The sequence below is a fragment of the Thamnophis sirtalis genome, unplaced genomic scaffold (assembly GCF_051295495.1).
Source record: "Thamnophis sirtalis isolate CommonGarterSnake01/CBP01778 unplaced genomic scaffold, rThaSir2_p1.2 scaffold_10, whole genome shotgun sequence".
Classification (NCBI taxonomy): domain Eukaryota; kingdom Metazoa; phylum Chordata; class Lepidosauria; order Squamata; family Natricidae; genus Thamnophis; species Thamnophis sirtalis.
The window spans coordinates 30,320,756-30,346,210 of NW_028261390.1; the positions used below are offsets into that span (position 1 = coordinate 30,320,756).

Sequence of the window (25,455 nt, forward strand, 5' to 3'; positions counted from 1 at the left end):
CGGAGGCAATCAAGGTGGCAATATAAGATCTTTTTGCCGTCCTAATTGCCCTGATGTAATCCTTGATGCACGATGTTAAAAGTGCTCGGCTCGATTCGGATTTGTTGGATCTCCACGAGTGCTCTAGGCGTCTCTTCCGGCGCTTCCTCTCCCGGAGTTCCTTGGTGAACCAAGGGGGCCTCCTGGATCCACAGCCTCGGAGCGGCCGTAGTGGCGCAATCCGGTCAAGGGACCCCGTCGCTGCCGAGTTCCAGGCAGCAACCAGGGTCTCCACCGGACTGTGGGCGAGAGTATCAGGAATAGCCCCAAGCTCCGTCTGGAACCTCAAGGGATCCATAAGTCGCCTGGGGCGGAACCATCTGGTCGGTTCCTCCTCCCTACAGCGGAGGTTTGGCCTCCGAAAGTCAAGCCTCAGTAGGCAATGGTCTGACCACGACAGGGGTATGATCTCATTACCCCTCAGACCAAGATCACAAGTCCACTGCTCTGAGAGGAATACGAGGTCGAGCATGTGACCCGCTGAATGTGACCCGCTGAATGGAGCAGAATTAAATTGAAATTTCAATAGAAGGAGGAAGAAGGAAGGGTTTTCCCCCCCTTGAAATAACTTTATTAGGTTTTAAATTAAAGAGATTAAAAACTTCCGCCTCGGACTGTGAGATGGACAGCATATACAGTAAGATACCTGATGATGTTCGTCCATTGTGTTCAAAGAAGACCTTGACATCTAACAGGTTGTGAGCTGTGTGTCCGCAAGTGGCCGGTAAGGCCTATACAGGCATGGAATGTTCTGCCACATGTCGGGTAGACATGTAGGCACCATTGTTGCAGCATTTGCAGCTCTGGACTTGTGGAGTGCTCGCTTCTCTTGTGCTGTAGTTGTTCTTTTGTCTTCAAATGTCTGGTAGCTTAGGTGGATCAATGTGCGCCATGTCAATCGATCTTGTACCAGGGTTTTCCAGGCGGTGATGTTGATATTTAGGGACTTGAAGGAGGCTTTTAATGTGTCTTTGTATCCCTCCCTTTGTCCCCAGTGATCGCTTTCCTTGAGACAGCTCATCATAAAGGAGCTGTTTAGGGATGTGATGCTCTGGCATTCTTGCAACATCGCCTGCCCAGCGTGTCTGGGGTTTCATCAGCAGGGTGTGAACTGATGGCAGGCCTGGTCTGGAGAGGACTTCTGGCGTCTGGCATCTTGTCCTGCCACTGGATCCTCAGAAGCGTGCGGAGACAGGTCGTGTGGAAGTGGTTCAATTACCTAGCGTGCCTCCTGTATACAATCTCACTGGCATACATCAAGGTAGTTAGCACTACTGCTTGGTAGACTTTGAGCTTTGTAGCAAGGCTTATTCCATGGCAGTCCCACACGTTGGTCAGTAGTTGCCATATGCAGAGCTTGCCTTGGCGATTCTGCAGTTGATCTCAATGTCAATTGTCACTGCGTGGGAGAGCATGCTGCCAACGTATGTAAATTGGTCCACTGCTTGCAGCTTTTGTCCCTTTACTGTGATAGTGGGCTCTTGATGGTGGGTTTTTGGAGCTGACTGGTGCATCACTTCAGTCTTCTTCGTATTAATGAGGAGGCCGAAGTTGTTGCATGCTGCTGCGAATTTGTCCACACTGGCTTGTATTTCCTGCTGTGATCCATCATTCAGGGCACAGTCGTCAGCAAAAAGGAGGTCTTGTAGCACAGTCTCCTTTATCTTGGTGGCAGCCTGGAATCTTCGCAGGTTAAACAGTTTCCCATCAGTCCTGTATCTCAGGCTAACTCCCAAGGAACTGTTATGGAAGGCGTCTGACAGCATGGGTGAAAACATTATGCTGAACAGAGTTGGTGCCAACGCGCACCCTTGCTTGATGCCATTTGCAACGGGAAAGGCCTCTGAAGCTTCTCCGTTGTCCATAACATGAGCTGTCATGGCGTCATGGGCAACAGCTTCAACAGGCTGGCAAAACCAGGTTGAGGGTAGCCGTTGGGTCATTGACCTTTGGTGAGATAGAGACTTGTCTATCCCTAGCATGTAAATACAGATTCTGGCGGATTGAATGGAAGAAACCTACCAGAATAGGACAACGGTCATGAAGACAGTCTCCGCAAGCAATGTGGTACGCCAAGAGCACGATATTTATGTAAAATACATACATACATACATACATACATACATACATACATACATACATAACAGTGACGTGCGGCTCAGCTGGGCATCCTTTTGCGAAGCCTCGGCGGTGGGGGGGGGGAATTTGCGGCCTCGGCGGTGGGGGGGGGAATTTGCGGCCTCGGCGGTGGGGGGGAATTTGCGGCCTCGGCGGTGGGGGGGGGAATTTGCGGCCTCGGCGGTGGGGGGGAATTTGCATCGCGGGAGCCACCAAGCGCCCGGGTCTGCAGCAAAGGCGCTTGGCGGCTCCCACGATGCAAAGTGCCCCACCGCCCACCCGCTGACCTGGCCTGCGGCCGCTGCTTCTCCAAGCTCCGCCGCTTGAAGTCTCGGATCACCTCTGGGGAAAAGCTGAGTGAGAAGCGGAGCGAAGCTTCTCCGTGGCCTCCCGGCACTGCGCAGAGCCTGGCTCTTGTAAGGAAACCCCCAGCTAAGCGTTTTGTGGCTGGCTGAAATGCGCGGACATTTCCAGCCACCCACAGGGGGACTAGGAGGGAAGGAGTCGCTCCTCGGGAGTCTATCTAGCCAGCAGCCCCAGGAGACACCCCCCACCCCCCAGAGAAGAATTGGGGCCACCAAAGCTCCCACACCCACCCACCTTTGGGATGCAAGAGACAGCAAGGCTTGCAGCGAAGGGAATCTGGACCCTGGGAAGGTTAGGGAGGGGTGAAGAGCGAGCCTCCTCCTTCTCCCCCACTCCTCTCTCCTCTGAAGCGCGCCCTCCGAAATAACCCGCCCAACGTAAGCGTGCTCAAGAAGACATGATTGGCTGCTTCCAGATCAGGAGGCGGGAGAATTAGTGCCTCTTTTCCATCTGAACTTCTTTGCCTTTTAACTCTTTCTTAACTTTTAGAAGGCGAAAAGTTCCTTATGGAAAAGAGGCCCCGAGTTCTGTCGCCTCCTGCTTTGGTTAACACTAAGCAGACACCAAGCCACTGGGACCTGGAATCTGGTAGCAACTATCTTGGCTTTAATTATTTAAAAAAAATATTTAAATTTCTTTTCTTTTCCTGAGGAGAGTGGTGAGGCTCCGCCTCCCTTGCCTCTAGTGACTGCACGTCCCTGATACATACATACATACATACATACATACATACATACATACATACATACATACATACATACATACAATTAGGATAGTAGACAAATGAGGGGAAGATGTAAAAAATGAAAAGGAAATACAAATTCAAATAAATGACTTCCGTCTTTCTTTTACAACATATATAAGTAGAAATTTACATAAAACTGTTTACAACATAATAGTAGACCACTGAAAATGAACGTTATTTCTAATAATCAAATCCATATATCATAATCTTACTTTTTTCCTGTTTTCTGCAAAAAGTCCAAAAAAGATTTTCAATCAGGGTTAAAACTAATGTCTTCTCTAATGAAAGTTGCCAGTTTCACCATCTCAGCCAGCTCCATTAACCTCACCATCCATACTTCCATTGTAGATAATGTCAGATCTTTTCACCATTGTACATATAAAAGACAAAGTTCTGTGAGTTTTTTCCAACTATTTGTCCACCAGTCCCAAAAGGTATACACTTGGTCTTAATTTTATATTTTTAAGATATTCTGAATCTCTGTATGCATTTGAGCAAACACAATAAAAGGTCCTCTCTTGTTCACATTTCCAGTATACGTCAGCAGCACCCTTGTGCATTTTATACATTTTTTCCATTGATAAATATAACAGTATATCATTATAGAGATTTTCTTAAGTTTAATTTACAACCCAGTTCCAGAGTTCTCATAGCTGCACAACTTTCTGACCACATTCTGGGTGCTTGACTACCAGTTCATTTTTACATCCAGTTGCAGCGTTCTTCAATTTACAACATTTTTGCCAGTTTCCAGCCGGTTTCCAGAAAAACACATCCACAGGAATACATTCATTCACTTAACTATCCCAGTTTTTACTTAACAACTGCCATATTCATCTAACCACAGCTTTTGCTTAACAATCACTGCAAAAAAAGTTTGGATCTGGTCCCATGAGTGCCTTGATTTATGACCGTTATCACATACAATAGAAATTTCAGGCTTCACTACAGTTGGGAGAAGACGAAATAATAAGAAAGATTCTGGAATGTGCCAAGATGGACAAGTTAACAAAAGAAATTCAGGGAAAAGAAGAGACAGAATATTATCGGACATGGGAAAAATGGTAAAGAAACAAAGATTAATGAAAGAATCTAATAAAGTTAAAAGCTATAAGTTAAGGAGGATTGGCATATACACACATACCCAAGAGAAATAAAGTTTATCAGAGATAACCAGCAAATATATTTGATAGATAAGTAAAAGATAATGAAATAAGAGGGTTAAAAATTCTGAAACTTAAGTAAAACACATTAGGAGGGGAAACAGCATAAAGAGAATTGTACTGATTTGAAACTGCTATAAGAAGGAACATGAAGTGTTCCAATGTGTTTGTGTAAATGTAGTCTATTGTCTAAGTTTTTTGTATTTGTATGTTGGAAAATAAAAAATAAAATAAAAAAAAAAACCGTTTGGGTCTGGTCCCATGACTTATGACTGTTATCACATACAATAGAAATTTCAGGCTCCACTACAGTTGTATGTTGAGGGCTATCTGTGATGATTTGATAAGGTATTTGTAAGCTGTCACACAGTTAACCTGCATCTGCATAACAAATCCCTCTGCCCCTCCAAGTCCTGCTATCGTTCTCCCTTACCTGATCTCCTGTAAACAGCCTAGCTACTCTATGCATTGCTAAAAGTGAGCTGTGGCTGACAATTTCCTATTTCATAAAATATGCTAGTTAGAAAAGGTGCTACCAGATTTCTGATTTCAATGTGTAAGAGAGATGCAAACATCTAATCTACAGCTTGTACTGCCATAAAGAGAGAATAGTGGATAACCTATCTGACAACCCATTTTGTGCCCCAATAAATATACCGACATTATGGTTGCAGCCTTGTGTGCACTTGGAAATAAATCTAATTGAAATCAGTGTGAATTTTTCTTAAAAGTAGATAGGATTATGCCACATAAGATACATTAGTAATACAAAAGAATCTTTGCTGTAATAAGCGCTTTACTGTCTGATATAAGCACATGGGAAAATAGATCTTACCTGAAAAAGTTCATTTTACAATAAATCTGTAAAGTAGCAAAAGTCTCAGATTTGCATTTGCAGTAGCAACCTCTGTTAGAATGTCATAATGATTTTTTTCTGTTTTTAAGGATTATATAGTATTTAACTAAAGTACTTGAGATAGACTGTATCTAGTACAGGTAGGTCTTGTTTAGAACTGCTAATGGTCACTATACAAGGCAGTCACTAAACAAGGACTACCTATATATAAGTAATTAGAATACTAGAATTGTTAGGTGGGTTCAGTTTTCAAACCAGGCTATTGCCAATGTTTCTTACAGCTTCTATCTTCTTGTTGCACTGAGAAACACTAATATATGGAGGAAGAATTTTTTCCTTAACTAAATAACCTTCAGGTACTGTGGAATAGAACTTCCATTATGACCGATAATACTCAGAAACATTTGTGTGCACAACAGGTTATGGGAAGTCCAAAAAGGGATTCCCAAGTTTCATAAACTTTATGAAGCCTGTATCATAATGTTCATTTAGAACATTTCTACGTAAGAGTTGCTACACATTTTCCTTCCATTTTGTAATGTAAGGTGTAATAAATTAGTAGGGTTCCGTTTGTCTGGTTCGACTATTGAGCATCATGTTATACCAACAGCAGAGTATTTAGTTCATGTTTTCCTTCTCAGAATCTTTGCAGAAAATATCAGTATTCTTTTATTTATGAAATTTCTAACCATTTCAACATTGAAGGATTCATGAGTGATGTTACTATTAGTCACATTTTTAAAAAGGCTGGAGGAGAGAGATCAAAAGACATCTGGCATTCAATATAATTTTTTAAAAATGATGATTGAATTTAGTATTTCAGTTAACTAAACAAAATAACTAAATTTCATTTAACTAATAAGAAATCCTGAATATTCTGGATTGCAGCTGTATTTCATGTTGTTTTAAGATAGGGCATTTCACTAATTGAGTTAATCGAACAAAATAATGTTGGGTGACAACTATAAAATATACAAAATATGGCAAGATAGATAATAGGGAAACAGAACAAAATCGTCTGCACAGGGAGAAAGATAACCTTTGTAGTGGGAATGACTCCTTCTCCCACAGCTTTCCTTACTTCAGCCATTAAAATAGCAACATCAGGAACAAAGCTCTATTGGTTAATGAAACAGAAGGTGAAAAGAAGAGGGTGAGAGAGTCTACTCCAAGATTCACTGATTAAATCCTCTTCCAGGATAACCAGGCCACCTTGTTAATTTCTGTCGGAAAAGTGAAAAGTTTAAAACTGAAAAATCATAGTGCTTCCACTTATGTTTCTCCTACTTTGCTTGCGTCGGCTCTGTGGTCACTTTTAGTCTTGTCAGCATGTTGAAAATTGCTGATGGTAAACACCAGAGGTATATATGCACAATACTGAAGAAACCACAAAGAATATAGCCTTGGGGAAAATAGTAGATTTGTTCATATACATGCTATCTTGATTTTCTTTTCTTTTTTTATAAAGACTGCTGAAAAATATTTCAAGTTCAAATTTGGGGCTGTATAGTGTAGACGTTTTTAGTTGATTCTCCTTACTAGAAGAACAAACTGAAATATAAGAAAGTAAGAGAACAATAGAGCAATTCATATTTCAGGAGTTTGAGCCGTTTGTGTGGATTGCAGCAATAGATTTAGATGACATGTAAATACTTGGAGAACCGTGTTGCAAAATGTGCTATAAACAAGAAGGTAAGATAGGTAGTTACTAACAATACACAACTAATAATCGCATTCCACTTAATATACCTATAAAACAACATTCATATTGCATTAATTTCCTGTAGCTACATTGCCTATCCATTCACTTACAACATTTAAATGGTGTTCTCTGCCCTCACCAACAGATTTAGACAAGTTGGAGAAAGACGTTTAAGTGGTGGGGATGAAGAATATTGTAAAATAGCATTGAAGTTCTAATTTCATCTTCAATTAAGCTATCAGTGCCTGTATCTTAATCTGTCCTTCAATCTCCCTATGTGCTAAAGATGTGAAGGATGCTTGGTGCTCTCTCAGATTGCTTGTTTTCTTACAGACATTTCATTACCCAAACTAGGTAACATCATCAGTGCAAGAAAACAAGCCAGTTAGGGAAGATCCCTCATGTCAACCACGAATATTTTCCTTGCTAAAGATATCTCTAGTATATAACATTAGGATTTTAGTGGATAAATTAATCTGAAGTATGTTGTTGTGAAGCATATTGTGCAACACAGATACCCAGACATAAATTATATGCAATAATTTAAAGCAATCTGGTCACACTTTGACAATACAAAATGATTTAGGTAGAAGCTCCAGAACACACCATGGAGACAAAACAAATGAATAACCAATCAATGGGAGTCCCAAAGACTTGTCAGAATTAATAGGATTTTACCATTGGCTGTATTGTAGGTGAGCAGAGCAATATGGTGTCATATAAGAAAAATCCTTCCTATGGTACCCATCTGCGACACTACCATTACTGGTGGAGTAGTCCTGATTTTGACTTCTGCTCTTATGCAGGTTAGTTTCTGGTTCAACACGGTTTCAGGCTTTGAAGGCCAAAACCTGGACCTTCCAATGATAAGGGGATGGGATAGGAAACTGTTCTGTCCCCCCCTCCTTCGCTCGTTCAAAGACGACAGGCAGACAGACTTAAAAGGAAATAACTTTATCAGTCCTGGCTACCGCTGGCTGCGAGCCCAAAATAAACATAAATAAAGTCTGTGGCAAGAAGATAACAGAATGCAAAAACAAAGATCTCTTACAAAGCAAATCACTTCTCCAAGTGTCTCTTTGAATCAGGCTTACAGAAAGCAAATCACTTATCCAAGTGTCTCTCACAAACAAACCACGACCGATGAACAATGAACCATGAACGAACGACGAACGTTGACTTCTGCAACCAGGGCATGGCACCTTTTATCTCCAGAACCCACACTAACGAGTCCCAGCTGCATTGTTATTCCTGCATCCCGACTCAACTCACAACAAACTTCTGCTGAGTCACAACAGGAAACAATCTATCAACCAGAGAAGATGGCATCTTACTTCAGATATACCTTTTTCTGAATGGTATGGAAGCCATTTTGTAAGTCTTTTTGCCCTGAGGACTCTTTCTTTTCCTTTCTAGATCTGTAATTTCCTTCAGCATGCTATGATCTCACTAATCTCCTTTGCTATTAAAGACAATAAAATCTTACCAAGCTTCTGTTCTGAGGACTATTTTTAAAACAGATTTGGATTTCTGAAGCAAACAGTATATCTTTTCTCTCACTTTCAGTTTCTTTGCTTTGAGCCTCTCCCACTTCCCTGGTGGTCATCATCAATATGAGGTAAATAAGGTTTTTGTTCCCTTTCTTACAAAAGTATATATATCTTCCCTGAGTAGCTGGCTTCTCTGCCAAATTTTAGTTTCTGAAAATCCAAAGAGCCTGTGTTTCACTGTTTTAATGGAAAGCATCTAATAGCTCTATAGCAAATACATATGGAAGAAGAAGACAAAGTAGACTGCAGTCTACTTTGAAGCCCAGGCTTCATTTTCCTCAAATTTGATACAGAAAAATTTATACCTCCTGTTTTCCAGTGGAAGAGAGGGAGGGGTTACGTGTGGGTATTTTCAAAGCCTGATTGGTCCAAAGACTGAGAGAAAACTTCTTAAATACTCCTTCTTTCTCCTTATCTCCCAGTTTCCTCTCAGTCTTTTGGTCCAAGCACTGTTGAGTTATTACTAGGTAGGAATAATTTATTAATACAGATCTGTAATTCGATTCATTGACAACTCTAAATTTCTAAATTTCTTCAAATTCTGTTGCGGCACAAGGGACAGTCATTTCTGCCTCGCGTGGTTGGGGAGAGCCCCGTGGGGCATTGCCCTCCGTCTCCGCGGGCCTCGAGCTCTTAATTATATTCCCAGGCCAGTGGGGGTGACGAGCTTTGAAGCGCAGCTTCAGGAGCCTTCCAAACAGTGAGCAGCGAAACTAGAGGCTTCGGATTGCCGGCGCTCACAGGGAACGCGCGAAAAAGCTCCGCACAGCCATCGCCTTCAAATAGGATGGCTGCCGGCATCCGCGCTGTCCCAGGCTTCAGAGACACCATGAAGCCGTTTTCTAGGACAGGAAAGCTTCGTCGTGGGCCTTTCAGTGCAGGAGCAGTTCTATCCCATGGGGGGCAAATGGCCGCAACGTTTGAGAGCCAGTCGCGGCTGCCATTAAATCAAGCCAAGCGCACGGAGTTCCGTCTGCCATTTTGGGACACCACGTGCGGAAGGCCTCTAATGGCCATGTGGCTGATCAAAAAGGCCTCAGACCGGAGAGACAATTTTAAAACAGCCTGCAAAGCTCCCAAAGGTCCAGGCTCCGGCGGGGCCTTCAGAGGACTTATCCAATCACGTGAGTGGGGCGATGGAGGCGAGACCAGAGGTTACTCAAGGCCCAGTAGAGGCCTCCATGGCAGTTGTGGAGGACCAAGGCAAGGGTTCCAAACCAGGGCCCCTGCAGCCAAAACCATGGCAGCTCAGCGCCAATCCAGGGCCATAACGAAAGAGGAGGCAAAGAGACAGAAGACCCTGGAGAAAACCTTTGCCAGGGCCGAGAAGCAAGCCCAATCAACTAGGCCCAGATCGACCAGCAGGTCTAGATCCCCAGTCAGGCCTTCATCTAACTAATCAGGTTCTCCTAAGGGCTTCAGACCGTCCTCACCTTCAGCCTCCCCATCTAGATCTCACGCTTATTCCAGGCAGGGAGTGTCCTCTTCTTCTGCTTCCCTGGAACTAGCAAGGAGGTGGCTGGGGACCCATGGAGGGCACCTCCAGAGCACACTATCCTGCGCATAGATTGGCTCCACAGGATCCAGGCTCCTCTCATGAGGACCTAGAGGACCTGGAACACCTCCCTGAGAGCATTAAGAGGCTCATTTCAGCGGCCATTTCTTGGGGCATCACCCAGAGAGACAGGAGCTCCCACTCTGCTAGAACTCAGGTCAGCCACAACCTGCAGCATCACAGGGCTCCCTTCCCCTCCATGATCAGTGAGGGATCCATCCTGGGGGAGGAACACCTTTACGACATGGGGTTCTCGGAGGACGAGGACACCGTTCCTCCGGACCCCCCCCCTCTTCCACAGGTCTTTTTCTCCTGGCCATGTTCAAAACCCTTTTGCACAAGGCCAGGAAGACCACCAAGACTGGAACTGGGGATCTATGGTTCCCCCACCCAGAGACCCAGATATGGCCCGTTTCCAGAGCCAAACCGTGGAGGGCACGGATGCCCTCAGAAGCAGATGGCCTCCGGGCCTACTCTATGCCTCCCCCCCATTCCCCTTATCCCGGGGACCCCCAGGAAGGTAATGACAGAGAGGGCTCTAGTCATGATAGTCCCCTACTGGCCCAGGAGACCCTGGTTTGCAGAACTAGTACAACTATCAGTGTCCCATCCATGGAGGATCCCTCGGGAGATCATCCTGCACCAGGGGGTCTTGATCCACCCGGAGCCCCAGTGGCTCCATCTGACTGCCTGGCTCTTGAACAGCGACTCCTGAGGGATGCTAACCTGTCCTCCAAGGTCATAGGAACCATCAAGGCCTCTAGGCATCTGTCAACAACCTGGATATATAACTCCACCTGGGCGGCCTTTGTCAGATGTTGTTCCCCACTGGACATCGACCCAGCCAAGGCCACAATTCCCAAAGTCCTGGACTTTCTACAGAAAGGGCTGGACGACAGCCTATCACATAACACCCTGCATCGACAGGTAGCGGCACTATCTTCCGTTCTGGGGAGAGTGGGTTCTCCTTCTCTCTCCCACGTTCCTTTGATCAAACATTTCCTCAAGGGGGCGGCTAATCTCATCCCCTCCCATCCACAGATTCCTGACCTGGGATCTTACCTGGTGCTCAGGGCTTTAACAGGGCCCCCATTTGAACCAATTAGGACTGCTCATCTGAGATTTCTGTCCCTTAAGGTAACCTTTCTAGTGGCGGTTACTTCTGCCCATCGTATCACGGAGCTGGGCGCCCTATCCTCCAAAGATGACCTCTGTCAATTTCACCAGGATAGGGTAGAACTTCGCCTTGACCCCACCTTTCTCCCAAAGGTGAACACCCCCTTCCACAGGGCACAGGAAATTATTCTGCCCAATTTTTGCCTGGCCCTTTCTAGCGATAGGGAGCGACTTTGGCATCGTTCGGATGTCCGGCGTGCCTTGCGCGTCTATCTCAGGTGGACGGCGGGGGTGCGCAGGTTCGGAGGCCCTCTTTGTATCCTTTCAGCCATGAATATTGGGAGCCAGAGTATCCTCGGCTACTATTGGATGATGGCTGTGTCAGGCCATTGCTGGGGCTTATGAGGCAACGGGTCAGCCCATCCCAGCCGGCATTACGGCCCACTCCACAAGGAGTGCTGCAACCACGGCGGCATGGGCCACCAGATCTATGTCGGGCGGCTGCTTGGGCGTCTCCGACCCCCTTCATCCGGCACTATCGACTAGACACATTCGCCGCAGCAGATGCTTCCTTCGGTCGTAGGGTCCTGCAGAGGGTGGCAGCTGACACTCCCCTTGGGCCATAGTTCTCTCTCCCTGGGACTCAGCTTGGCTATGTCCCATACGTAACCCCTTCCTGTCTTCCACTGGAAAAAGAATGTTGGTCTTACCTGAACGTGTCTTTTCAGGGGAAGAGAAGGAGGGGTTACGACCCCCCCTAGTTAGTATAAGGTAGGGCCAAGGGGAGGACAGGGAGGTCTCCAGGGTCCCTTATATTTGTTTTGAGGTCCCATGTTCGCCATCGAGGAAACTGGGAGACAAGGAGAAGGAAGGAGTATTTAAGAAGTTTTCTCTCAGTCTTTGGACCAATCAGGCTTTGAGAATACCCACACGTAACCCTTCCCTCTCTTCCCCTGAAAGACACGTTCAGGTAAGACCAACGTTCTTTTTCAGAAAACTCAACACAACAATAAACTTTAAAAAAAGAGAGGGATGTAAACAAAAGCTTTTTTATTTGGTTCTTTTCTCTTCATTTGCTGCATAAACCGTAACGGTAAAGAGGTCAACCAACAATATTGGTGATTCATTATTTTATTTTATTTTATTGTTCACTTTTAAAAGGGGAGGAAAAGGGAAAAATTGCGTAATAAAAAGGGCTTCTGCTATATTTAGAATAAAACATCATGCATCCTCTTTCACGATGTGAACTTAATTATAGCATGCTATAAACCTCACATTGTAAAGATTCTCTCCCCCCACCCCCAGCCTATTTTTATGATAGGCTTATAACAGCAACAGGGTGTTAATATGCTTGGATCTGTGCAATGCTGAACAGGTTGCCTCTACAACTGAAAATTTCAGTATTGAGAATTTAAAATCTCCATACTTTCTAGAAGTACAAGTTGTGTGTGATATATAGATAGATTGGCACTCGGGGTTTTAATATTAGGTTAATATTTAGTTTTGGAGCGATAACAACCTGGTTCACTTTGGCAGACCTCGTCATATGGAACCACTTCCAATTTAAGGAATATTAGTCACAGACCTTGCTCTTTTTTGTTTGCTTAAGCCATTTTTCGAGTCAGATGTCGCAAGATACCTAATACATTCACATATTTTTATTAAATAATAAGAAACGAGTATAATGGAATTGTTTGATGTTAAAGAAGTAGGAATTGTAGTCAGAAAAAGGAAACTGGGAATCTTAATGCTGGGTGTCCATGCACATATATTTGTTTATGCTTAGGTGCTGTTGCAAACAGAATATTTTATAAAGCAACTTGCACTAATTATAAAAAGCATATGCATTTCATTGGGGGCATGTTTATACACACACACAAACAAATTTACACAATATACACAATTTTAAGGCTTCGCCTGTTTAAATATCTGCACTGTTTGAAACTATGCATAAAGGTGTAATTATCTCAAAAGTTGTCTTTTTTCAGCTGTCTAGATTTAATCAATCATTGTTTGAGGTTAAGGGAACACACACACACACACACAAATAATCTGAGAGAAAACAACTGCAACAATCCTGAAGTGAAGCTGGACTAAGAGAAGAACCTAGAGGAGTCACACAATGAGCTTCCCTGCCTGAATATGCATTTATCCAGGCAGATCCAACAACTGAGATGTTACCCGTGCTAATTCTCAACAGTGATTTCTTGCCTATGAACTGAGAGACGTAACAGTTTTAGAGCTGGTCAGGTTTGCCACTTGCAATGCTTAGCAGAAAGCCATGTATCCGTTCTTCAGTTAACACAATAACAACAATGAAACATGCCACAACTTTTATTTCTGTGTAGTCTTTCCAGGTTGTTGTGAAAGGATGATTGCAGTTAAGCTAGTCAGCTAACATGTGCTATAGTGCAACATCTATGAATTTGGCATGCATATGTAATTCAAACTCATGATGATTGCATTGTTATAGCTGAATAGTTGTTTCATATAGTGTGCCTTTTATAGATTAAAGACACAAAATGCTGTTTTATGTATAGCTCTAGTCCAGAACATTTAGAACTCAGGTATTTTGAGTACTTTAGGGTAAGTTTTTCCTGAGTTCTTCACCTTTTGACCCCAATGACTGATTTGGTTTGAGTTTAATAAGGTTTTTAAACTGCAATTGATGTTGTGTTTAATAGCTTTATCAAGTATTTTATCTGTTACTTTATTGCAGTGCATTTTGCTCCAATATTAATTTTGTATAATCAATGTTTCTATTAATGAAGGATTATTATAACAAGGATCAGAATTCTTTATGAAAAGAATGCTTCAATAGAGCAAGTATTTATTCAGATATTAATTGTAACATAATTTATTTTGGAAGTGGTTCTTAGGCTTTGTTTTCAGGAGTTCTGTCGTTAGCTAGTTGCACCTTGCTTGCCATTTGAGTTTTGCACTGCAGCGTTATTTGAATAATGAGATGTCCTGAAGTGTCCACTGTTTCTCAAGGGGACTATAGCTCTTCAAAGGTGAAGCTGAGAGCAAGAATATCAGCAAAAGATATACCCACTGTTAGTTGTGAGAAGGAGTTGTGAGACACTGATGTTTATTTTCTTGCAAACTGGTGATAGAAATTGTAAGCCTTGTTGAGAAGAGGGATTGCTGCAATCCATCTATCTTTATGTCTCTGTGCTTACTTCTACAATCCGTGTCAAAACTGCTTATTTGCAAACAAAATCTCAGGCTGACCTCAGGAAGCAAAACAGTATACTGAATGTCAAGTGCAGGCTATTATAATATGATTATAATACCTGAAGTTCGAATGGCTGAATTGGATTATGTAAATATTTACCAGAGATGGGCTGTTGCGGTGGGACCACTGAACAGTGAATGACAGCATAGCTACTACAATTTTTTTTTAAAGTCTGTCTTGAATATACCGTATATACTCGAGTATAGGCCGACCCGAATATAAGCCGAGGCACCTAATTTTACCACAAAAAACTGGAAAAGTTATTGACTCGAGTATAAGCCTAGGGTGGGAAATGCAGCAGCTACCGGTAAATTTCAAAAATAAAAATAGATACCAATAATGTTTTTGAATATTTATTTCAAAGAAAAACAGTAAACTAGCGGTGTATTCAATGAAATACTTCACTCACCTCATGATGCTGATGTCCCGCTGTGATGATGATGTCCCGTGCAGCCGCGGGAGCGATGTCCCGCCTCCTATGACACACGGCACAGTGATTCCTATCATTGGATCACTGTACCAGAGGAGGTGGGACATCGCTATGTGGCTGCTTGCCATAACAAGGAGGAGGTGGGACATCGTTGCAGAGCGGCAGGAGGGGGAGGAAGGGGAATCGTAAGACAGCCCTGCATTACATTAGAACGTGAGGAGGGGGGATGGTGCGGTGTGCGCTGCGCGGCAAACTGACACAGAGGGAGGGGAAACTCACAGGGGCACTGGGCCATTCACGAGTGTCACCCAGCGGCATGGCCCCACCCCTTTTTCTCCTCCATTTCGGGCAAATTTTTCACTGACTCGAGTATAAGCCGAGGTGGCTTTTTTCAGCCCAAAAAGTGGGCTGAAAAACTAGGCTTATACTCGAGTATATACAGTACTTGATCTATCTTGTACTTGTAGAGTCCGAGCCATGTTGCAGACTTTGGGTGTTTGTGTGTTTGCATGTGTGTGAGAGAATTTGTAATATGTGTGCTCATGTTCAAGGAAAAAATGCATGCATAAAGACAAGGAAGAATATTGATTTTAAAATATTTCACGAAGCAGGCAGAAACTGCTAGAGTCCAATACTTGGCCTATAGATTTGGAAATTCCATGAATCTGAACAGATATCAGATGGAAGGTATAAAACTTACATCCTAAAAGGTTTGGTTCAGGAAAAAAAAGATAAAGTAATAGTCAATAAGATTACAAAATATACTTTCTTATAGGGCAGTGTTTTATCATTACTGTGATAATGCTTTTTTGTAATCAGTGTAAGGGAAATTAAAAAATTCCACAAAACACCTAATATCCCTAAGATCTGTGATGTTTATTCACAAGTTCTATTCCGCAAAGATCCTTTTTAATGTTAAATAAAAGTTTGCTGTTCGCTGTTTAAGCTATTTTTTTTCTTTTTGATGATTTCATCTGGGACAATTACTTATGAATAGCTTTTTGGTTGCCATGAATAATCTACTTTAATGATTCCATTTCTTTAGTAACAACTTACAGCTTCTTCTAGAATTAGCCAACCATTGTTGTACTAAAATAGAACTGCTGAGAGGCTTTATATCATTTCATATCATTTCAGTAGTTGCTGATTAATGATGTAAAGATGTTATAAGTCACTAGTAGTAAAATGGCTCCCTCCCCTCTTTGTTTTGTTAGAGGAGGAGAATTTTAATTTTTACTTACTATGTTTAAATAAAGAGGAGAGATAAGTAATCAAAGGTTTCCCTTGAAATTAAAAGTAGCATAGAAACTGACAAGAGGAATTAAGATGCTATTGATGATTAAAGCCAGAAAATAAGCAGTCTTTATAAATTAATGGAACCATGATAGGAATCTTGCAAAGCCTCCTTAGAGTGTCTCCTCCTCAAAACAACAATCACTTCAGCAATACAAAAATATCTGAATCTCTAACCAAACTACTATTTCAGGAACTGCTGTACTAAATTGATAGCCTCTATGTATTGTTGGATTTCATTTAAGGTAAAGGTTCCCCGTGCACATATATGCTAGTCATTCCCAACTCTAGGGGGCGGTGCTCATCTCTGTTTCAAAGCTCAAGAGCTGTCCGAAGACGTCTCCATGGTCATGTGGCCGGCATGACTAAATGCCAAAGGCGCACGGAATTCTGTTATCTTCCCACCAAAGGTGGATCCTATTTTTTCTACTTGCATTTTTACATGCTTTCGAATTGCTAGGTTGGCAGAAGCTGGGACAAGTAATGGGAGCTCACTCCGTTATGCGGCGCTACGGATTCGAACTGCCAACCTTTCTGATTGACAAGCTCAGCATCTTAGCCACTGAGCCACCGCGTTTCTTCTGGATTTCATTTACAAATATTCAAAACATATATTTTGATGAATAATGATTTGTCGCAAAACAGAAAGAAGAAAAATGTTGAAAAACTCCATTCATTTGCGTTGTACTTGTTGCATCATTGAAGACCAGGTGTTTGTTATGAGGAGGCATAGTCGCTTGGAGGCCTACACATGTTCAGTTCCATGCTTAAAGATATACGCAGTTTCACAGGAGCAAAATAAAAGTTTAAAAACCCTTTATGTGAACACACTAGAGAAATATTATTTCAGTCTTTCGGATTCTTTTGGCATTAATTTGCATACATAACTCTGACAGTTAAATATGCATGCTCATACCTGCAGTGAATGCAGATCAGATCACATGCACGTGCACATGTGTGGTGGGGCTGAACTGGGGTGACGGCTCGCCCCAATAGTATGCGTGCCACAGGTTCACCATCCTGTGTGTCGCAGTCCCAGCCCAGTTAAGCATTCCTGATTTCTTCTATAGCTCTTTTCCATTATTTGGCTTTATTTCATTATTGCTGTTAGTTTAGGCTTGCCATATGCAACCTATATGTTCCTGAAAGACTAAACTATCAAAACTATTTGCACCAGTGGTTAAATGTCACTGAATTCCAGGAGCTGTAAGCAAACCCTGGAGGCAACTAATTACCATGAGTCCATTTTGTGGATTTTCTATAGTTATTTGGATAGTAAAAGCAGGGTACTGGGCATGATAGACTTCCTTTAAATCCTTCTTATGGAACTTGCACAACAAAACTTCCAAGTGGAGCCTGAGATTGCAGAACCTTAGAGAAAATTAGCAAACATAAAAGCAGAGATTTTTGTTGTCTATTCCAAAACAATGACATTATTTTGGGTATGTATCAGCTACAAAAATGCATCTAAAAATACAGTTTTAGCAGCTTCCCAAACTTTTGATCTAACAGTTTAATAGTAACAAAACCTCAGAAATTACCCTGAAAAAAACAAGAGCTTTTCCCTTTCTGGATTTTGTTGCATTTACAGTATCATTGTTTGGATTGAGAGTGCACTTCACTGACCTTTTAATACAGTTGCTCACTGATGGATATGCATTCATTTGGATACAATCTACCCTCATTCATTGAGATGACCAAGAAAAATATGTAGTGGATGACTCTGTAATACATTAGGCATCTGAATGCTTTGTTCCACGTTGATCTTCCCTTCCTTGTTTTTCATAAAGTAGAAGTCTGAAGTGTATCCCAGATAGGCAAGTAACTATTGGCTTTCCCCTTTGATTATTGACTACAAGTTTTACCAAAGGCTGAAAGCCAAGCTATTACTATTAGTTCGGTCCTGTGTAACAAACCTTCTTTAGTTAATGTAGTTGTGGCATGTATTCAGGGAAATGGTCTGCTTATTTTCTACAAGATTTACCTTTTAAAATACTAGAAGCAGTAGTTCCTGTTATTTTTGATAACTTGTTGTCAGCTAGAGGAAGTAGGGCTTCTTTTCAACAACATTTTAGTTTTTTTTTTAAAAAAACATGAATTGATATGGAATTTCTAATGCCTTCGAATTGACTGTTGTTAGGGTGAAAGCTGGATATATGTCTCCCCAACCTTAGCTTTGACAGATGAGCCTCTCTGATGGTGTTTTTCAAAATAAAATAAAAATCATAGGAACTTTGCTCTTTTGCTGCTCCGATGTTTACCTCATTCCCTTGATATGCAACTGCTTTTTTATGGGAGAAAAGGACCTTTTCTCAGTGAAGAAGTATTTCAGAAATTGGTAAAAGATAGGAATTGAAAGAGTAGCAGGCTGCATTTTTTAAAAAATAAAGGCCTCCAGGACAAGGAGGAGGAGGAAAGGGGAGCCTTTCTTGGTCTTTGCAATACACAGCTTTGCTAACAGGCAATGCTTAAAGCTCCTCTTAACAATGTACATTTGCTCTCACTAGCTCTTCCATTGATTTCTTCCTGCCCTCCACAGACCTGGCTGCAGTTAAGCCTTGCGTCTTCCGCGTGATGCTGAGCTGAATCAGATTTTCCTTTTAGTTGTTCGATCAAATTTTCCTTCCTACAGCTTAGAAGGCTCACTTGGGACCTTATAGTAATTGCCTCCCCATGCTGTACTGCTGATACCTTTATTGTATTGGTGTAGGATTTCAGAGGATTGTGTTTAACATGCAGTGAGCTGCAGCAATGCAAACAGCCTCACTGTTTAAACAAGCATCCATTAGGCCAGGAAACAAGACAGTGCCAGTCCATTTGGTGCTGTTTAGTGCTGACTGCTTACAGCAAAATTGGGCGGGAGTATCTGGAGGAGAAAAATTAGGGCAGGGTAAATGGAGAAAGAAGGAGAATGCATGGCAATTCTGCAGTTTGAGAAAAATATGGAGGGTATCTTGGTAGTTTTGTGGAATGCAACATGGTGTCTGTGTTTGTGTCACAAACTGTTGTGGATAGAGATATGTGAACAATTCATTAATATCTCACTATGCTAAAATATCAACCCTCCTACTCAAATGTCATTAACATGTCCTGTATGAAGAGCTCAAAATAACAGCATACAGTGAGGTTTTTTATACCTTCTTTTTCCACCAAGTGAAGAAAAGGGAGGTATTTTCCCAAGCAGCTGAAATAATTATTTGTTCAGGCAAGAAACCAAAAAGCTATGGTGCTTTGTGTAACAGCCTGATGCACTATATTAAAACAACAGCTATAATTTTAAGACCATAAAGACCTAGTTTGCTTAGATTAACAGGGCAGCACCAGCTATCCTTTTCAGCATTTCTAATAATGCCCCATTGTTTCACTGATTATGAAATGGTTCTGTAGGAAGTTATCACCTCCTAGCCCTCTCCCAGAAAAATGAAACACCCTAAGAAATATGCTAGTATAAGCCTTTTACCCAACTGACCACGTGGCATCTGAGACTCAACCAAACCTGGATTCAAAACTCAGCTTACAGAGTTGCCCCTGCATGGGCCCATGTGAGTCTGACAACCAATCAGAATACATTTCTTGCACAGGAGCAGGAGGCAGATAGGTGGGGCCGAACAGATTATAAAAAGCCCTGCAAGCCCCTTTCTCGGCCCTTCTTCTTCAGTCAACACCTGGAAAGCATGTGATCACCTTTTTCCCCAGGACCTCAAGCCATGCGGTCCTGTCCACCATTAAAAGATTAAACCATCTTTCTAAGCAGCCTCCATGCCTCCAGTGTCTTTTTTCCCACTTGGAGCCGAACCCAGAAGGACATTTCTTCCAACAAAACCCCACATCATTTAGTTCCAGAAGTGTTTATTACTCAATAAGAAGAAATCTGCAGTCGGGTTTAGGAACATAAGCCATAAATAAGCATTGTAAAGAACTTTTTATATTATCTTGAGTAACTAGAATCTGGCTATGGTTATTTTGTCAATTAAAAACTGTTCATTTCCTCTTTATGGAATTATCTTTAAAATTAAATATAACTGGCTAAAAAAGATATGATAAGCATATTGTCTTGATATATTATATTCAATAGATTCCACTTCCTTTCTGTGCCCAATTCAAAGAACTGATATTTCCCATAAATCTGTAATCAGATGTTTTCACTGGCCAAGGGAAGCAATAGGAAAGGTCATGAGGCAAAATGGGTGAAGCATCTTCCCATAATTTTAGCAGTCTGCAAGTAGCATATAGTACATATAGTGTAAAAATTAAAAGTAATTTATTTTGGTTATTTGCCAAAGATTCACAATAGGAAATAATACTATAAAATGTTGGTAATTCTGGTAAAGGGATTCCTTTTAAAATAGCAAATCAAAAACAAAAGTGTACCATGGACCATAAGTTAATCACTCAGGTTGAAAATGGCTGGAATGTGTTTATTTTCATGGCTGCCAAATTGAAAGACCCTGCTGTCATTTTTCTGAACTTCAAAGATACAGCTGTTACTAGAGTCAGAACACTTTTTTTACATTGTTTATTGTTTTAATTAGTTTTATATTTCAGTGGCATATGAATCCATATTACTTTTTAAAAAATCTACAGGTTTAATAAAGTAGAAATTAAAATCCAAAGCCACTAATATAAATGAAGTTAAAAAGTGGGAGCAGGTGCATGTTTTCATCAATCAATCAAGATTAGGCGATTGCAGCCAGATAATCCTTAATTTCAGTTGGAGTGAGTCTTCTAAATCCTGCCTCATTACAGATTCCAACTTCTATGTTATCTTCAGTCATCTGTATTTCAAAACTTTCCTTTAATGTTAAGATAGCAGTATGAATAGCATTTTCAAGGTCTAAGTCTTCATTGTATCTTTTCTCCAGAAATGTCTTTCCATTTACATAATGTTTCCCCATTGCAGTTGCTTTCCATGCAAAGTATGCTCCAGATGGATCCGACTGGAATAAATATGGTCGCCCCTCATTCCATCCACATATCAATAGTGACACTCCAAATGGACGTACACCTCCAGATTGAGTGTATTCTTGCATCACAGAAGCAATCCTCTGCACTAGTTGAGCTGTTGGAATAGGCTCATGATAAACCAAGTACTACTGCTGAGCCAATTTACGAGCTTTATGAACAAGTACTCTGTAATCAGGGCCCATGCCACTATATACCAAACCTATGTGTTCAGTAATAGGTTCCACTTTGTGTACACTCCGTTCCTCATACAGTATAGATTTCTGCTTTTTCTCTAGTATCACACTATTTGCAGCTTTAATTCCAGCTGATGGAGCTCCTGCTGCAACAGCTGCCAAAGCATATTCAATTTGAACAAGCTTTCCAGAAGGACTGAAAGTGGTGAGAGAAAAACTGTAGCCACTTTCCGCCATTTTAACTCGCGCCCTAGAGTCAGAACGCTTTTAAGAGTTGTTTCTCATCCTGACAAAGATTCAGGTGACTTTGCTTTAGTGCCTCCCTCTTCTGCACCATAAAGCTGTGGGATTCAAAACATCTCTATCCTAATGTACAATAGATATCTTGGTTCTATATCAAATATTAGTTCATGTGCTATAATTGTACAACTGCTCTTTCATTAATAATCTATTTCTTAATCTATCTTGTTAAAGAGGACATTGAGTTGGTGCTTGGGTAAAGTTACTTTAAGTTCAGGTAACAGCAGCAACCTTTTGTTCAAACAATTTCCAAGGAAATCTCTTTGATTGCTTCCAAACTCAATTTCATAAAGATTTTCAGGCATATGTATTGTGTATTAATAAAGCGCCATGGCCTTATTTTCTATCCTATTTTAAGTGCTGACCAGGAGTTTTAATATATTTCCACTGAAGTTCCTTTTTGGTTTTTGTTTGATACGAGTGATCTCATGGTTCATTTTGATGGAAAAATAGGTACATAAAGATTTATATTATTGCACTCTACTAGAATGCTGACACTTATTTTCAAAGTTTTATAGCGTTTTATTTCTAAGAAACATTTGGCAGCTGGCTGGAAGCCATTCCAGAGTGCTAATTTATTTTAGCATTAGAGCATTTTCATGGAAAGAGTATTGTTCATTCATAGTACTATCCAGAGTGGGACAATGAACATGTAATCTGCAGTTGTCATAGACTAAGCTACTATGAAAAGGAACACGAACATCTTATTTTGTGCAACGAAGGCCGCAAATAGCTTGGTCTTCCCTGCACAGTTTTGGAACAAGCTCTAGTGGAGCAAATAAGCTGACAAATAGGCTCACACTCAACAGGCTTTGAAAGAAATGGGGATGCCAAGAGGAAGGGTTTATGTTTGACATTTTTTCCCTGAGGGTACAAGGGAAACTGTGTGCACTAAGAGCATAGAGCAGAAGGTCAAATTATACTACAGAAAAAGCACAAGAATGAGAAGCTGGGCATCTGGTTCATTACCTCCAGAATACTGCCATTGTATATATCAAAAATTAGAGAGAGAAAAAGAGAACACTTAGTTTATAAAGTGGAGAATATAATCTGGGACCCCAACAGTGCATGTACGCCCACACCAAGGCTCAGATGCATTTTCAGAGACCCACAAAACTATATATATATTTATTGTAACAAAAAGGGAACATTGTTATATGCAGTACATTGGGAGTATTCATACTTAATTAAATTAACTACATTTGTATTTAAATTAAATATTTGGTTTCCAATTATTGTTCAAAGGGTAACTTCTGATATGCACTCCAAGCAACAAAGTAACTACATTTTTGTCACAACACCATCAGATAAATATATAACACTTATAATACAAAATATGACCCTTATTAAGCAAGGGTTTTTTTAACCACTTAAAATGTTCTATGCTATCCCAGATTGCTCTGCATTTGTTCATTCATCTGGGGCACAGTGAGACATTTTGATGTTTATTGGTAACTCATAGGAAGCTGGATCCTGCTAGAATGGTGGGGCTTGGTGTTTCCTCTAGACCGGGGCCACAACAAACACATGAAGTACACAAAGACAGAGGTCATAACACAGGAATTATTCTTACTAAGCCCCTCAACACATCCTCCCCATATATTCACAAGAGATTCTGGCATCCTAGTGTAAATCTTGATTTAGCCATCTTAAGACGTTCAGGTTCACGGTTGATATTTTGGGACAGTCAGCAAAGTGACTATGAACATTGAAGCAAATTACCATTGTTAATATAAAATTTAATTTTACTTATTTAACCATTTAACCTTTTCCAACTGCCATCAAAAAATGTACACCTGTTATCAACAATTGAAAAGTCCAATTTTCTTACTTGCTTTTTGAACAAAAGCCAAAACCACATTTTGCTGACAAAGGGAAATGCAGAAGAAATGCTAATAAAAACACTACCCAAGCAGAATTTCCATAACCTAGAAAAATGAGTTTGATCACTGGAGGCTCTAATATTGTTTCAACTGCCAAAAAAAATATCAAAATGTTGAAACAAAAATTATTTCAATGTATGTGCACAGAGAAATCAAACATTCAATATACAAAGCTCCATGGATGTACTGTACATATACTTTATAAAGGTCAAAAACTGTACACTGAATTTTCAGCAATAAGGAACGGGGATACCATGTTTCTTCCAATTCTAATAAACATCTAAATCATTGTTAATTTTTTGAATGGCATCACAACATACTCAACCTTGCATAATAGAATTTAAAATAATTGCTTGTGCATTTTCAGGTCCCAGTCTAGTACCTTTGTCTGGAAGTAAGTATCTCAATTCTCTCCTGCCAGGATATTCTGGTACTACTCTTCTATTTCTTTTCCTTGTTGGGCCAATTGGTTTAAGATTACAGCAGTCAGAAGTCCCACCAGACACTGCTCTTATTCTAAGAAACATACAAGTAATCCTTCCTTACTAAGTACTTATTCAGTGACTATTTCAAGTTGCTACCATGCTTGCTGAAAAAGGAGATTTATGAGAAGTCCTCAAGGTTACGGCCATTGCACAGGACCATGATTTGGCACCTTGTAGCCAGGATTGTAACCTTGTTGTAGCCAAGATTGCAATCTCCCATGGTCATGTGATCACCATTTACAACAGGGGTGGGTTTCTCGCCCCGTTCCAACCGGTTCGGTTGGAACGGGGCCGGCGGCATCCTCGTGCACGCGCGCGGTGCACGCATGCATACTAGCGTCTGTGCGATGCTCCAGCTGCTCCTGGAGGATCGCGCAGGCGCTGTATGCGTCCTGCGCATGCGTGGAAGCGCAGAACTCGTCAAAACCGGGTAAGGAGCGCGGGCGGGCGGGTGGGCCCTTCACTGTTCCCGGAAGTTACTTACTTTCGGGTTCGCCGACCAACCGGTTCGCAGGGACCGCTGCGAACCGGTTGAAACCCACCCCTAATTTACAACCTTCTCTGCTGGCTTCTCACATGCAAAGTAAATGGGGAAGCTGGTAGGAAGTTACAAGTCATGGTAACATCAAATCACACTTAACGACTCATGGTGATTTGCTTAACAACCACAGCTGGAACTGATGTAAATTGATGTGCTCATGAGATGTTTCATTTAATGATCATGCCACTCAGTGAGAGTTGCCAGTCCAAACTGCAATGGGGAAGTGAAAACTATCGGTATAAAGACATAATTTTTCAAATGTTTTCTCCGCCTTAAAGATCAAACGTATAAAAATGAATGTCTTCAAAGCCATTTCTTTCCCATTCTGTACTATGTAATCCTGAGTTCAGCATCCTGGATTAATGCCTTAAGAATTTTGCAGATTAAGTGTTGAAGAAAATATCAGATACAGTTGCAAGAAAAAGTATGTGAACCCCTTGGGATTACATGGAGTTTTACATGAATTGGTCATAAAATGTGCTCTGAACTTCATCTAAGTCACAACAATAGAAAAACACAGTCTGCTGAAAATAATATTACACAAACATTAGATGTTGCCATGGTTTAATTGCATATAACATGTAAACATTCACAGTGCAGAGAGGAAAAAGTATGTGAACCGTTGGACTTAATAACTGGTTGACCCTCCTTTGGCAGCAATAACCTCAACCAAACATTTCCTGTAGTTGCAGATCAGACCTGCACAACGATCTGGAGTAATTTTGGACCACTCCTCTTCACAAAACTGTTTCAGTGTAGCAATATTCTTGGGATGTCTGGTGTGAATCGCTCTCTTAAGGTCATGCCACAGCATTTCAATCGGGTTGAGGTCAGGACTCTGACTGGGCCACTCCAGAGGGCATATTCTGTGCTGTTGAAGCCATTTTTGTGTTGACTTACTTGTATGCTTTGAGTCATTGTCCTGTTGCATCACCCA

General features: G+C 41.4%; 1 protein-coding gene, 1 long non-coding RNA gene and 1 pseudogene across 3 annotated transcripts in view; 1 reads left to right on the plus strand and 2 right to left on the minus strand.

Annotated features, from left to right (window-relative positions):
- The window catches only part of MAML3 (mastermind like transcriptional coactivator 3), a 352,805-nt gene that overhangs the window by 168,773 nt on the left and 158,577 nt on the right, over positions 1 to 25,455 (plus strand). The window contains exon 1 of one of the 2 annotated variants that reach the window (XM_087724366.1): positions 8,561 to 8,607. The exons of the other annotated variant lie outside the window; for it this stretch is intronic. The gene's annotated coding sequence lies outside the window, so the exon portion shown is untranslated. Of the gene's footprint in view, positions 1 to 8,560; positions 8,608 to 25,455 lie in introns of those variants that run through there. 2 annotated transcript variants of the gene reach the window in all.
- The window catches only part of LOC148043828 (uncharacterized), a 41,319-nt gene that overhangs the window by 11,816 nt on the left and 4,048 nt on the right, over positions 1 to 25,455 (minus strand). The window lies entirely within an intron of this gene.
- Positions 20,686 to 21,553, minus strand: LOC106548261 (proteasome subunit alpha type-2 pseudogene; annotated as a pseudogene).